This window comes from Schistocerca gregaria, chromosome 4 (genome assembly GCF_023897955.1).
Source record: "Schistocerca gregaria isolate iqSchGreg1 chromosome 4, iqSchGreg1.2, whole genome shotgun sequence".
In the NCBI taxonomy this organism is placed as follows: domain Eukaryota; kingdom Metazoa; phylum Arthropoda; class Insecta; order Orthoptera; family Acrididae; genus Schistocerca; species Schistocerca gregaria.
In genome coordinates, this window is record NC_064923.1 from 10,914,083 (window position 1) to 10,923,383 (window position 9,301).

At 47.6% G+C, this 9,301-nt stretch overlaps 2 non-coding genes across 2 annotated transcripts; both read right to left on the bottom strand.

Annotated features, from left to right (window-relative positions):
* Positions 1-1,003: 1,003 nt before the first annotated feature.
* Positions 1,004-1,075, bottom strand: Trnat-ugu (transfer RNA threonine (anticodon UGU)). The gene has a single exon. It is a non-coding gene; the product is annotated as a tRNA-Thr (tRNA).
* A 338-nt stretch (positions 1,076-1,413) lies between these two features.
* On the bottom strand, positions 1,414-1,486 carry Trnak-cuu (transfer RNA lysine (anticodon CUU)). Its single transcript has one exon. It is a non-coding gene; the product is annotated as a tRNA-Lys (tRNA).
* Between the last annotated feature and the right edge of the window lie 7,815 nt (positions 1,487-9,301).

Here is a 9,301-nt window from a genome sequence, read left to right on the forward strand (position 1 = left end):
TGGTGCTGCTGTTGGTGCTGCTGCTGGTTGTGGCGCTGCTGCAGGTGGTGGTGCTGGCGCCGGCGATGGTGCGGCATGGGTCGTAGCCCGACGAGACACAACCCTGGCAGGGGCCGCATGAGTGGTGTGGGGGAGTGGGGGAAAGGGGTCGTGTGTGGAGGCTTGGGGAGAAGGAGCAGGGGATGGGGCGACAAAGGGAGCTGGGGTGGGAAGGGTGAGGAGGGGCGGGATATAGTAGGACGGGGGCGACTGAGCACACCAAGTAAGAGTAGTGGCAGCGAGGGAGGGCGTCGTATAGACGATGGCGGTGGTAGTGGCGGTGGTGGTGGGGGTGGTCATGATGGCAGTAAGGAAAACTGGAAACACAGAAAAGAAGAATGGGGACAGACAAGGGACAAAGTCAGGAACAGATTACAGATGACAGATGAGAGACGTCGAGGAGCGAAAGGATGAAGGCAAAGACGAAGACGAGAATAGCGACGACAACGAAAGCAGGAGAGGAAGACGAAGCAATGGGTCCTGGCGGCGGCGGCGGCGGCGGCGGCGGCGGGGGCCGGAAGCTGCGGCGGCGGCGGCGGCGGCGGCGGCGGCGGGGGCCGGAAGCTGCGGCGGCGGCGGCTGGGTCCGGAAGCTGCGGCTGGGTCCGGCGACGACTGCTACTGCAAAACTGGCGGCACTGGAAACTGCTGCTGCTGCTGCTGCTGCTGCTGCTGGCGGTTCCGGAACTGCGACTGCGACTGCGACTGCGACTGCGACTGCGACTTCTGCGAAGCCCTAGCACTTCGATACGTAGCAGTACTCTGCAAGGTATCGAAGGGCGGAACTCTTCCGAGGTCCGCCGAAGAATGTGGGCTGTACCGCTTTGGCAAATGCTTTATCTGCGCAATTCGCCTTAATCACATCAGAGAATAATTCTTAATAAAACGCCTGTCGCTAATTGTTCGTCATCCCAGATACAGTTTGGTATACGACCACGACGCGCAACTGATTTCCTAAATTCGTCTGCCTCCTGTGAGGATCGAACTCACGATCACTGGTTTACAAGACTAGTGCTCTGCCACTGAGCCAAAGAGGCGTGCCCTAGCGGTAGTTTTGCGTACTTCGTCCTTACGGTCGTCTGGATCACCAGACTTCAGCTGACAACACTTCATATTACCGACTAATATTTGCAGCTATGGCGACCCATTAATGCTTGGCTGCACATCTGACACGTAACCAATGTGCTCTCCAAACTACACCACTTGCATTTCAGAACATGTCTTTCACACATGTCTACAAAATCACCTTCACATTCAGATACAGTTTCCTTGCGACTGACGGAGACGTAGGCAAAGTTTAAAGTTGCTATTTCCATTACATCATGTTAATCAGAAAAACAGTAATTTACATCTGCAGCGGAACGATATTCCGTTCCGCCCATCGTGGGGCTCGAACCCACGACCGTGAGATTAAGAGCCTCATGCTCTACAGACTGAGCTAGCCGCGCTCTCTCGGTGAATACGTGCCGGTTAGCACGTCACACAGTACTCGTTTGGGTTGATTGGTCCCATACAGAAACTCTCCATGTTGCCTAATGTTTTCCTAACGTCACACTCGTCACGTAGTTCACTTTTATTTCATAATCATTTCTGAGAGGTAAAAGAATTGCATGACAACCTGCAGACCTAGTTTCTTCAAAATTAACACACATACTTGATGTGACTCATAAGCCGAACGAGTTACTTTCCGACGTTGTTTTAGATGTGCAAGTACAGGTCAAAACTAACGGCGACGGCACTCTGCCGACCATTTCGCTAGTTAACACCAGTCTTGTTGTGCGTGATTCAAGCTCAAGAGCATCTCCAAGCAAAAAATGGTCAACAGCAACATTCACACGGTTTCGTACTGCTCAAGTGCTACACTAAGACGGTATGTTTCTCTTTCACGACAAACACCACCGTGACAGGATTCGAACCTGCAATCTTCGGATCCGAAATCTGACGATTTATCCATTAGGCCACACAGTCACTGACGACCAAGTATAATTTATATACGACTCATCTCGAAACGCTCACACCCCTGAGGAATTGTGTTTTCGTTCTACACAGCCGCTGCCCCTTGCTGTTTCCCATCCATTCGTTACATTCCACCTCTTACGAGACCGACCAAATATAGACTGGGAAACAAGACCACACACTTTGAGCATTAGGAATCGAAGGCAGGGCGTCCCTCGCCGCATTTGCTACGATGGCCATTTGCTACTTCTGCAGAAGCGGCGGCGGCGGCGGCGGCGGCGGCGGCGGCGACGACGACGACGACGACGACGACCGCCAAATGCTCTGAGATATGTGAGAAATACATCTATAAAATATAATTCAGACTGCCTCGTCCCACCTTATGCTGTGTGTGTGTGTCGGATGGATTCAGTGACCCCTGTGGTTCTAAAGGACCGAGACTTTAATTCAGCTCCTGCTTTCTGTCTGATATTTGTTATGAACGAAACTGATGGCTTGGTGTTATCTTGAGTGTTTCATTTGTAGTGTAACTGTAGAAATGGTGTAGATTGCTTAACCATGAAATGTCATTTTTGATTGTCATTTTTGGAATTTTGGTGATGGGGTGCTCTGGGTTTATTCCAATGTTCCGGATGTGATGATATTCGGAGACGGCCGCTTTGATGGAAAATGATTCTGATTTTTGTTTAATGATGTCGGTGATGAGGGGGAAGTTTCTGAGATTGTATAGATTACGGTTTGACAGGAAACGGGTGCATTTATCGCCAGTCGGAGGAATCTGTTATGGACTGATTTGACTCTCTTCAGGTTTTTGTTGCTAGCCAGTGACCAGAGTTCCGATCCATATAAGATGGCTGGTAATACAATTGTCTTGTACATCCTTAGTTTTGCACTAACTGTTAGGCCATCCCCTTTCAGGAGAGGATACAACTGATAAATGAGCTGGGATCCCTGGTTGCAAATTTGGTTGATGTGATGCTTGAAGGTCATCTGTTTGTCGAGTACTAATCCTAAGTACTTAATCTTGTCCTGCCAATCTAAATCTATTTCATTAAATCTAACAATTAAATTAGGACTCATCCTACGATGAGTGAACATTATAGCCTGGGTTTTTGTGCTATTTATAGTAATCTTCCATAGGTTGGCCCACTACTGGATGATCTCAAGGTGCTCTTGTAGTTTGCAAGCAATGAAGTGCAGGTTTGGTCCACTTCTGTATACAGCTGTGTCATCAGCAAAGAGGGAGAGTTGACCTCCCCGTTGCTGAGGTATGTCGTTTGTATATACAGAGTAGAGGACTGGGCACATTGCGGAGCCTTTCGCCACTCCAGCCTCTATCTGTTTGGTCGAGCTGTCAGCTCCTGGTACGTGTACATATAACGTTCGGTTTCGGAGGAAGGAAGTTAGCATATGGAGTAGGTGTTTTGGGCAACTGTACGCATTAAGTTTGTACATCAGGCCGTAGTGCCAGACGCGGTCGAAGGCTTTCTCTATGTCGACAAAGACCGCGCCAGTGCTATGCCTGACATTCCTGGCCTTGAATGTATACTCCGATAATCTCATAGCCTTGTGGAGTGTGCTGTGTTCTCGCCTGAACCAAAACTGCTCTGGAATGATTATATTACCTTCTTTTAGGAATATATTTAGTTCTTTCAGTATAATTCCTTCCAGGACTTTCCCCAAAAAGCACAGGAGTTATATTGGCCTGTGATTTTGGGGAAAGAGTTGGTCCTTCTGTGGCTTTGGTATGGTAATTACTTTCGCTTTCTTCCATGGGAGTGGGGAGTAGTTCCTCTCCAGGCAAGCATTCAGTATCGTCGTGATGAATTCCAGAGCGTTTGGTGCGAGGTATTTAAGGTGCAGTGGGCTGACTTTGTCTGGTCCACCTGCTTTCTTGTTGGCTATCGTTTTTATGATCATGTTAACTTCCTCCACTCCTACCGGTGTAAATGAAGTTGTTACTAGTGCCCTGAGGAACCTGTTAACACTAGCGATCACCTGCTCTTCATGGACGTCACTTTCCTGATCGTTAGTAGTGGGCGTTCTGAACTGTAGTTCTAGGGAATCGGCCATAGCCTCTGCCCTTTCTTGCGGCTCATAGACTATGCCGTTCCTCCCGTGAAGTGGCTGGAGCGAGGTGATGCCTGTTTTCCTTGTTTTGATTACCCTCCAAAACTTGTCTGGTGTACTCTCCATTTCGGATAACAGAGCTTCGCAGCAGTCACTTCTGTGTGTTCGAAGTTCTTGTTTGACCCTCCTGGCCAGGCGGTACATCTGTGCCCTGTCGGCAGGGTCTCTGTAGTTTTACCACCTGTGCCTATAGTACCTCTTCTCAGCTAGGAGGTCCTGTATCTGCTGTGGGAGATCTGTTCTGGAGGTTGTGTGTGTGATGGTAACTGTGGCTTTCTTGCCACACTCTGTTAGGACTTCAGTTATCTTTCCTATAGCTTTGTTAATGTCCCTTCTAGACTGAAGGCGAGCTATAGGCGGTGTTGCTTGCTCTGTCAAGCCGGTGTACCTCTCCCAGTTCGTGTGTGATGTCCGTATCGTTGTCGTATCTACTTGTCTTGTGGGGTCGCCTCCCAGGGTAAAATTCACAGGATTGTGATCAGAGTCCAGGTCGTTGATGACTGACCGATGCCTGGAGTCTGATGTTCTTTAACAAGTAGATATCGAGGATGTCTGGCCTATGATTTGGATAGTATGGATAATGGGTCGGAACATCTGGTGCTATTACTGTAATATACCTTTTTGCGTTTAGGTATGCGCGTAGTACCCTGCCGTTTGTATTTGTGGCTCTGCACTGCCAGTCGCCATGTTTGGAATTGCGGTCACCACCTAGTATGACTCTGTCTGCTTGGCCGAATTTGACGTCTAGATCGTTTGTCTGTAGGTTTGGCGTCCCTGGGGGGTTGTAGGCTGCCACTATATGCATTAGTCTACCCTCTACTTTCGCTTCTATGGCAGTGGCCTCAGCTGTGCGTAGTCTTGGCAGTTGAACTTGGCGATGAGCGATTCTGTTTTTGATGAGCACAGCCGTGCCCCCTCCAGGTCTGTTTGGTCTGCCCGTTCTAACGACTGTATAGTTCCGAATTTTGAATGTGGTGTTAGGTTCCAGATGTGTCTCAGTTACTAGGGCAATGTCTACGCTGTGCGAGTCAAGGAACTCCTGCAAGACGTTCCTTTGGTCGAGAATGCCATTGGCATTCCAATTCATGATATTTACCTCCTTATTATGGACTAAGAATGGTATCGCAGCGGAGAAGATGATACTGATTTTTGTGATTGGATCTGATGCTTGTTGGAGTTTAGCAGCAGTTTCATGTATTGTGTGTAGGAGTTTCGGAATGTTGAATTGGGACAGGAGGCCTAGGAAGTCCATCAGATCAGCTCCTAATCCGGGTGAGGCAGTAGGAGCAGTAGAATTTTGTGGTTCCTCAGGTGGTACTGTGGCTGTTGTAGAGGAAGTTGGCTGTGCGTTCTTTTGCGTAGCCCAGGGGTTGGAGAGGGGATGTCGTGAGTTTCCTTTCTTCATTTGAGGATAGTTCTTGGCATCCACAGCTGGAGCTGGAGGTGGGGGTGGCTTGCTTTGGGCTGCCTTTGCCTGTGCCTTATTCTGTTTAGCCTGGATGATTGCCAAGTGTGTGGGGCACTTTTAGAAATTAGCTGTGTGTGGGCCTTTGCAGTTCACACAGGTCGGCGTTGTTTGGAGGGGCTTTGTACAGTCTTTGGTTTGGTGGTCTTTGCCACATTTCACGCAGTTCGGTCGAAGATTACAGTTCCTGTCGCCATGATGGAAGCCCTGGCAGTTGTGGCACTGTGTCAGGCCATTTGGCGTTCTGTATGACTCTACATTCACCTGTAAGTGTAGGAGTGACTTTAATTGGTAGATTTTCTTGGCTTCCTCAGTGTTTTCGAGGTGCACTTGAAAATTTGGCTGTAGCCTATTTCCTTTGCCCCTTCATCTAGCGTAGCCATCTGTGCTACCCTTCAACACTGCGAAGTTAAGCTCCCTCAGAGCTTCATGGACCAGTGTTGGGTCCATAGTGGCTAGGAGCTTTTTAACTAAGACTTTCAGTGGTTTGTTGGGGGTTACTTCTTGGGTATAATACTGGATTTTTTCGTTTCTCAGAAGAGTTACGAGTTTATGATAGTCTTGAGGAAGGGAGAACTGGTACGTGACCCGCCCCCCTCTGGAGTGTTTCTTCATGGACCCCTCTAGTTTTGGTTTTATTACCGAGAAGATGTTCATGTAATTCTTTGTGTCATACACAACGATCGGGGGTACTCGCGGTCGTTTTTCTGTTGTCTTCTCGGGAGTCGGTCGGTCCCCCGCGTCATCGTCTCTTAGCGCACTGAATCTGTTCGCTGTTGGAACTTGTGCCTCAATGTGTTCGTCTGTTGGTTGTGAGTCCATGGCGTCCTCGTCAACCACCAGGCAACCAGGATCGGAGTCCAAGTCATAGTCACTGTCCGATATGATGTCGTCAGTCTTTCTTTTCGGGTCAGAAACCTCCTCACACTGGTTGGAGTCCATTGGACGTTTCTTTTTATTGCGTTCATCGCCTATTACGCAGTCATGTCTGTGTGCATCGTCTGTATGTTGTTCTGTGTGCTCTGTATGATGTGTGCTGGCCGCGGGTGCCCCAGTGAGCGCCGCGGCTGGCGGGGGTGGGAGAAAAGACGTTTCTGAAATCTCAGACAGTCGGCTGCGATGCGTCTTAAAGTCTGCCTTGGCCTCTGTCAGCGCGGGCTGGTCCCACGTGAAGGGGGCCCTGACTCACGAATACCCTAGCTAACAGCCTAGACACAGCTAGTCTGGTGTCACGAAAAGCATCGTATGCAGCGTTGAAGATGCGACAACACGAAAATTTGCGTCTTTACGCCCGAGCGCGGGCGCAAGTCGGAGACCAAGTACACGACCTCCAAGCAGGGATGGTGGCTCGTACGACAAAACCAGCAGTCGGAATTTCCAGGCTGAGTCAGACAAAGGCGGGCGAGCGCCGTAAGAACAACGTCCGTCCTCTTCCGCAGCTCAACTCGGACCGGCCACCTTATGTTGTACCGCTTTGGTAAATGCTTTATCTGCGCCATTCGCCTTAATCACATTTGAGAGTCTTAATAAAACGCCTATCGCTAATTGTTCGTCATCCCAGATACTGTTTGCTATACGGCCACGACGCCAACTGATTTCCAAAATTCGTCTGCCTCCTGTGAGGATCGAACTCAAGACCCCTGGTTTACTAGACCAGTGCTCTGCCACTTTTTTTTTAATTTTTTTGACAGGTTTAGGAGACCGATGCCTTATCCATATTTTTTTAGGATTCATACCCCCTTTTTTTTACGTTCTAACCAATTTTTTTTCCTTTTATTAACAGATTGACCAATGCTCTACCACTTTTTTTCTATCCAACGCCTTAACCCCATTTTTCTTTACCTCTCTTTTCAATAAGTTGATCGCAATGAAGGCAGGATCCCGGGCGCGCAGCAAAAGCAGTGGGGCCTCTTCGCGGCATTGCAAGTGCGTCACGACGCAGAATCCCTCCCCCATCATGACATTAGACTACACAGACTTTTTGTCTGTCTCCTCTGATATTATTTATATCATGGAACAAAGTTTTTACTTTGGACATTGTGGTTTTGGCCTTACGTTATTGCATGTTTTTGTTATTTGTTTTTGTTTATATGCCCTGTTTGGTTCTTGAAAGTTGTAATTTTTTTTACCTTTTTCTGTTGTGTTTTTTTTTCGTACTTAATACCTTGTAGAAGCCGTACTCAGTCCTCAGAGATTAATAAAATAGGTCACACAGTCCACTGTTTGCTTGTTACTTCCTTATAGTTTATATCAAAATGGTTCAAATGGCTCTGAGCACTATGGGACTCAACTGCTGCGGTCATTAGTCCCCTAGAACTTAGAACTACTTAAACCTAACTAACCTAAGGACATCACACACATCCATGCCCGAGGCAGGATTCGAACCTGCGACCGTAGCAATCGCACGGCTCCGGACTGCGCGCCTAGAACCGCGAGACCACCACGGCCGGCTATAGTTTATATCGTGCTGTTCGTTGTTATCCTATGCCTGTCCTCTCGAAGACTATATTCAACATGTTGCCGTAGTGTTTTTTATGGTCACTGTATTTTTTTGATTCCCAATAAGCGGATTCCATATAGAAGATGAAATCAACTGACTTGTCAGACCCATTCCTTCCAATTACCTAATGTGTGTAGTGACCCATGAGCCACATGACAGCGTTATTTTTGCTTTTTGGAAAAAAATATCACTTCAGGCTGTAACAGCATTTGTGGTGTATAATTGAGGCCATCACTTTTGGTGAGGAGTGCAATCTTCCGTCTGATCCATATCCAATTGTGAAATTGTCCTCTGCACGTGAATCTGTGTTGAAGTGTGTCCACGAATCCACACTTAGTGCAGTGATTTATAGCACACAGTCCTATCCGATAAAGTTTTGCATTGGTTAGTACAGTGTCGCTGACTATCATGTACCAAGTGGAATCCACGCCTGTTGAATGGATTTTGAGGCTAAGATTTTTCCATGCAGTACGCCATATGACGTTCGGATATTTGATTTCTATGGTATTTTGTGTATCCGATTTGTGCCAGGTATTTAGAATCTCCTTAGTAGTTATATTTCACTTGTACAGTGTGCGTGCCTCTAAGTAGCTGACCTCAATATAAGCTTTCTTGATATGCGTTAGTGTGTTGTTTAGTTTGCCCACATTCACCGGGGGTTGCAGGGAACCTGGCTGGACAATTGTGAATAGTCGGGCGGTGATGTTATTTCTGTTCTTATTAATCAAAAACAGGGTTCTTTTGATGTAAAGTGCATTCACCGTGCGCACTTCTCTCCTTGGGAGTATTGTCTCAAACTGTCTACGCTTTCATCGATTTATGGAAGACTAGTAGTAGTTTCCGAAGCACATCTGGAGGCATTCTGTTATCAGTGGACCTTCAGAGTGTTGAGGAAAAAAAGAAATTGCATCGGGATTGAATACAACAGTCACCATGCGGACTTTTCTCCATGGGAGTAATGTGTCAAAATGTCTACGCTTTGATCGATTGCTGGAAGACCAGTAGTAGTTTCCGAAGCACATCTGGTGGCATTCTGTAATCTGTGGACCTTCAGAGTGTTGATGAAACACAGAAATTGCATCGGGAATGAATAAAACAGCTACCATGAGGACTTTTTTCCATGGGAGTAATGTCTCAAACTGTCCATGCTTTTACCGATTCCTGGAAGAACAGTAGTAGTTTCTGAAGCACATCTGGAGGCATTCTGTAATC